This window comes from Peromyscus eremicus, chromosome 13, assembly GCF_949786415.1.
Source record: "Peromyscus eremicus chromosome 13, PerEre_H2_v1, whole genome shotgun sequence".
NCBI classification, from domain to species: Eukaryota; Metazoa; Chordata; class Mammalia; order Rodentia; family Cricetidae; genus Peromyscus; species Peromyscus eremicus.
The window spans coordinates 7,851,865-7,858,565 of NC_081429.1; positions in this window are offsets into that span (position 1 = coordinate 7,851,865).

Sequence of the window (6,701 nt, forward strand, 5' to 3'; positions counted from 1 at the left end):
CACAATTTAAACTTAACGATAAAAAGGAAAACAAGGAGTGTATCTATACACCACGGTTACAGTTTTATATGTTTGTGAGTAAGGACATAGACAAAGTGGTTTATTTACTTATGTGTGGCATGGGTATGTGTGTGTGTGTGGTATATGCATGTGTGTGCATGTGCCCATGCCTATGTGCAGAGGCCAGAGAAGGATGTTGGATGTTCCACACCCTGCCTTACTCTTTAATACAGAGGCTCACTGAACTTGGAACTCATCTTTTTTTTTTTTTTTTTTTTTTTTTTTCCTTTTCCAGCTAGGCTGGCTGGCCAGCAAGTCCATGTAATCCTCCTTCTTTGTCCCTTTTCATCCCTCAGCACTGGGGTTGGAGTCCTATGTGACTGTGTTAGGCTTTTTATGTTGGTGCTGGGGATCCAAATTTAGCTCTTCACACTTGTACACCAGGCACTCTATGTTGCATGAAGTCTAATAGGTCTTATGATAATAGGCCAGATATTGGGGTAAATACCGAACGATCAGAGAGACAAAGGAACAAATCACTGCCACTTCTCACCTCACCAACCCCACAAATCCTCTCACTGAATGTCTCTGACTCCTCAGCCGAAAGGGGTCCAGCTGAAAAGCGCTCCTCAACCAAAAAAGGCTTTAGTTCCCGTCTCCTCACACCTTATATAACTTTCTCTGCCCAGCCATGTTACTTCCTTCCTAGTACTGGGATTAAAGATGTGTGTGCTTCCCAAATACTGGTAGCAAAGGCATGAGATCTCAAGTGCTGGGATAAAGCCATATGATTCCCAAGTACTGGGATTAAAGGTGTGTGCCACCACTGCCTGGCTCTGTTTCTCTCCTAGACTGAATCTCTCTCTCCCTCTTTTTTTTTTTTTTGTTGTTGTTGTTTTGTTTTTTTGAGGCAGGGTTTCTCTGTGTAGCTTTATGCCTTTCCTGGAACTCATTCTGTAGCCCAGGCTGGCCTCGAACTCAGAGATCTACCTGGCTCTGCCTTTCGAGTGCTGGGATTAAAGGCGTGCGCCACCACCGCCCGGCTGACTGATTCAGTCTCATGTAGTCCAGGGTGGCTTTGAACTCATAGAGATCCAGATGGATCTCTGCCTCCCGAGTGCTAGGATTAAAGGTGTGTGCCATTAATGGAACCTATTGGGGTCCAGCCTTTATAGTCTCCTTCCCAGGGGTCCAGAAGAGATTCTCCCAACTGCAAGAATAATCTGAGGGAGTGAATCTAAGTACACGAAGCTCTACAGTCCATTCACTTTATTCCCCTGAAACAAGATTCTATCTACATAGCTTCAATTCTGTACTCATACTTAGCTCCTCTCTGTCCCCTTCTCCTCCTGTCCTCTCAGAACTCTAAGTTCTTTTCTGTCTCCATCCTCATCACCTTTGTTCTTCTCCATCCTCATTTCTTCCCATTCCTCTTCCTGCCGTTTTCTGGTAGGATAGGCTGACTGCTCAGAGCTAGGAAACCTGCTTTGAAGCTTCATGTACCTGGTATGCCAAAAACCCTTTTGTTCTGAGTCAGTTGCCTGAGGGTCTGAGCTTAATTTGCGTAAGAAACAAAGCTATGCACCTAACATCTGCCTATCAGGCAGTGTCTCCATAAGGGTGTTTACCTTTATTCTGGAGACCTGTGGTTGGTCTGAAAGGCTTACTCTTGTCTGCAGTTTGGCTTCGGATGCTTGAGAGGTATTTTAATAAAATACACTATTAGAAGATCTTGGGGAAGTATGAGAACGCACATGAAATTCATAGCAGGAAATAGCTGACATATTAAAAGCCGAATAACACCAAATACTCCTTGAGATTTGGCTTTTCCAAAGGACATTTTCTTATAATTTCCTTGGCTTGTTTCCAGGTTATGGAAAAATCCTTTTTCATTTTTTTTTTTTTTAAATTCTGAGGCATCCAGCACATTTTTTATTAATAGTTGGTCAATCTCATCATTATCTTGTACTAGAGGGCCTGGCAGGCCCATGTGGGATTAGATGTGAGTTATAAATAAGCGATGATTCCTATTCCTGATTATTTTTTGTAACTGAATAGTGGAGTTAATTCTGACTCATCAGGGATAAATCCAGCAGTTTCAATGTGTAAGACAACTCTTTCTACATACTGAGAGTCAGTAACTATGTTGAAAGATTCCATAAAATCCATTAATACCATAAGAATGTCATATAATTCTGATTTTTGGACAGAATTATAAGGATTTTGAACCACTTAAATTTTCTGATTTGTAACTTGCCTTTCCTTTTTGGTTTATATCAGTATAACATGTACAAGCTCCAGATATGGGTGTTCCCTGTAAAATGAGGCAGGAACTAGTTAGTTCTCTTTATAAATTGAATTCTTTTGCTTTTGGAATATTTATTGTTAATCTCTCCCAAAAAATTACTGCAAGCTCTTTGCCAAGGTTCACTTTCTGCTCATAATTTGTCAATTTCATCATTAGTAAAAGGTACTATAATTTCTGCTGGGTCTATTCCTGCTAATTGATGAAGTCTCAGTTTTCCTTTTAGAATCAACTCAGAGATCTCTTCCACAATAAGTTTTTAATTTTTTACTCTGTTTATGTGGTAAAAAGATCCATTCTAAGATAATGATCTCTCTGCATTAAAATTCCTGTAGGAGAATGCTTATAGGGTAAAATAACCAAAATGCAATCAAGCTTTGGATCCAAATGGTGCATCCTGTATTTTCTTTTCCACCAAAGCCAATTCTCTCTCAGTGATAATACTCTTGGACTGTTTAAGTCCTTGTCACCTTCTAAGGTTTTGAACTGATTACTCACTTCATCATTTTTTTTACTCATAGATAGGAAATGTCTCCTAGCAATCTTTGTAAGTCATTAAGAATCTGCAATTGGGGCTAGAGAGATGGCTCAGAGGTTAAGAGCACTGACTGCTCTTCCAGAGGTCCAGAGTTCAATTCCCAGCAACCACATGGTGGCTCACAACCATCTGTAATGAGATCTGGTGCATCTGGTGCCCTCTTCTGGTCATACATGCTGTATACAAAATAAATAAATAAATCTTTAAAAAAAAAAAAAGAATCTGCAATTGCTGGGCAGTGGTGGTGCACACCTTTAATGCCAGCACTTGGGAGGCAGAGCCAGGTGGATCTCTGTGAGTTTGAGGCCAGCCTGGCCTACAAAGTGAGATCCAGGAAAGTCACAAAGCTACACAGAGAAACCCTGTCTCGAAAAACAAAACAAAACAAAACAAAACAAAACAAAAAAAAGAATCTGTAATCATTCTCTCCTAATTTGCACCTTTTGGCGTATAGTATTTTGTAGACCTATTTTATATCCTAAATAATTAATAGAATCTCCTCTTTGTATTTTTTCAGGAGCAATTTGTAATCCCCAACAAGGCAAAATTTTTTTTTACTTCTCCAAACATTCTTTCTGAAGTATCTACATTTGAATCAGCTAGTAAAATGTTGTCTATGTAATGGTAAATTATAGACTGAGGAAATTGTTTATGTATTACTTCCAATGGCTGTTGTACAAAATATTGGCACAGAGTTGGGCTATTTAACATTTCCTGTGGGAGAATCTTCCATTGATATCTCTTAATAGGCTGAGAATTATTATAAGTAGGCACTGTGAAGTCAAATTTTTCCCTGTCTTTTTCTTGTAAGGGTATTGAGAAGAAACAGTCTTTTAAATTGATAACTATAAAAGGCCATCCTTTAGGTAACAGAGTAGGCAACTTGTTAACAGCTCTTAGATCTGTTACCATTCTCCACTTACCAGATTTCTTTTTAATCACAAATACAGGAGAATTCCAAGGGCTGGTTGATTCTTTAATATGCTGAGCATTTAACTGCTCTTGTACCACCTATTTCAAGGCCTGAAGTTTCTCTATTGTTAAAGGCCATTGCTGAACCCATGCAGGTTTATCTGTTAACCATTTTAAAGGTAGAGCTGTTGGTGTCTTTGGAAGATCAGCAGCTGTTGTGCCCTGTTCTGGTACAATCTGGATGGTCGGTGACTGTTCTTTTTAATACCTTCTAATATTTTCTCCAGAAACATATGTTAGTTTACGGTTTGTTTCTGAGATTGGAGGAATGTTAATCAGGGTATTCCATTGCTGTAACAAATCACAATCCCATAGATTCATAGCTATATTAGTCACATATGGCTTTAATTTTCCTCTGTGCCCTTCTGGCCCTATTCATTCAACCTATCTAGTGCTCTATTTCACTTGAGATAATGTTCCAATCCCTAAAAACTGAATGTTTACCTCCTGAAGAGGCCATTTGAATGCCAAGATTCTGGTGTAATTATTGTTACATCTGCACCTATGTCTACAAGACCTTCAATGACAATGTCGTTTATTTGTAATTTTAATTTTGGTCTTTGTTCATTTATAGAAGTTTGCCAAAAAATCCATGTTATGGTTTCTCCCGAATTTTTTGTTCTCTCTTCTATGTTCTCCTTTACAATAGGCATTAGGTTCTTTACTTGCTCTGGGAAGGAGTTTGCTCCACAATGACAGGAAAAGACTGAACAAAATTTGACATGGGGGCCTGCAAGAGGCCCCTCAGGGAGTTTCCAGACGTCAAAGGCAAGGTATTATCTTGTCTGTCCCTTGTTGACTTGCATTCATTAGTCCAATGGTTGTCTTTGCCACACCTTCTGCATAATCCAGAAGGGCTGTTGTTCCTTGAATTTTTCTAGGAATGCCCTATTTACAGTCCCTTTTTAGGTGACCTTGTTTACCACAATTGAAACATTTGACATTACTATTTTTCTTCAAACCTCTGGAAATCACTTCTCCTATCCAAGCATAATCATGGTCATGAAATTTAATATAAATTATATCTCATGTTCATTCCTCCAAGGGTCCTGATCTTGCCTTTAATGGCCTAATTACCCTTTTGCATTGTGCATTAGCATTTTCAAAAGCCAGAGATTCAATTAATATTTGTCTAGCTTCTGAATTTGGTATGATTTTACTTACTGCTGAAGTCAGTCTTTGTAAGAAATCAGTGAAGGTTTCTTTTGAGCCCGATAGAACTTTTGTAAATGACTCAATTTTCTTTCCTACTTCTTCAATTCTGTCCTAAGCATTCAAGGCTGTCATGCAGCATGAAACTAGAGTGTGGTCATCATTTAAAGATTGTCTTTGTATATCACCTTCTCCAAGAAGTTGATCTTGGGATATTTTAAGACCTCTAGTCCTACTTCGTTGTTCAATGGTCTTAGCCTCATCCTTCTACCAGGTCCTCCATTGTAATTGGGGTCCAGCCTCCAAGACTGCTGTAACCAAATCTCTCCAGTCTTGAGGGATAATTCTATTACAAGTTGACCACGAGTTTAACCTCTGCTTAACAAAAGGTGAGTGCATGCTATATGAGATTATTGCTTCTTTGAATCTCTTCAAATCTAACATTTGCACAGGAGTCCATTTAGCTTGTACACAGCCTGGGGGATAGTTATCATTTGGCAGTTTTTGTAAGGTTACTAGATAGATCAAGGTTGGCTGTTTCTCTGTAAACTTACAATGCAATGCTGAAAGTGGTTCTTTAAATTCCTCTGTCTGGGTCTGAGTGTCTCAATGATCTGTTTTAACAAGTTTTTCTAAAACTTTTTTCTTGGCACTCATATTAACCAACTTTTTTAATGATAAAACAGAAATGATCAAACTATTTATAATTGACATTACATAAATCCCATCTACACTAATTATTCTCTCATTTAATTGTTCCATTTTTAGACTGTCTAGCTTATAGTCAAACAGAGACAAAACTCCTTCCATTTTAAAAATGTTTCTTATTTTTTTAATGTGTGTGTGTGTGGGAAAACTTCCCTTTAATTAATTTGTCCCTTTAAGAAATTCCAATTAACTTACCAAATCTGCTGACAATGACAGTTCAGATGACTATTGGCAGCAGCTGGAGAAAGGAGCCCAGAGAAAGCCAAAGGGAAGAAACTAAAGAGCCCACTGTATGCACGCGGGAACTTGTGAAAGCAGCTAACTCCTGTGGTTTTTGGAGCCCAAAAACCTATGGAGTTTGCTGCAACTCTACCCCTGAGCTGTCTCCTCAGCGCTCGAAAGTAGGCATGTAATAGGACTGAAGTAACTGGAGGCAACTTAATTTGGTTTTTAAAATTCCCTCCGTGCACTCCAGTTCAGCATCCATCAGTGTAGATTGAGTGCGTGGATGTTAGGCCTGTCCTGCAAGCTGGAGAGCCAAAGGTTCAAGAAGTCATAAAGAGTGGTTCACAGCCATTGCGATGCTGGTTATGCAAAAGTAGAGAAGTGGCATATAAAGAAGACGTGTTGATATAACATCGACATGTGAGTGCCCTACAAGTCAATGGTAACTCTAGAACAACAGTTTGGGAGGCAGCCAGCTCACAGGGGTCTCGGGGAGGGGGAGGGGAACAGGTCCCTGGAAAAGAGTAGAAGTTGTGGTTCCACATGAGCTAAGAAAATAGGATTCCATCTCGGACTGTCCTTGTCGTCCTACTAACCGGAAGGGGTCTCAGCTGGGAGGAGGACAGTGCCCAGCATGAAGCCATGAAAGCATAGCCTCTTCGTTCTCCTAAGAATAAGTCGGAATTAATGAGCGCAGAACTGAGAGAGTCATCTCAAGGGCAAAGGGCACAGTGGCCCCGGACCACCACCCCACCCCCTCTGGGCTGTCAGCAGGCTGCTCTGGGTCCCCTGACTTTGAGC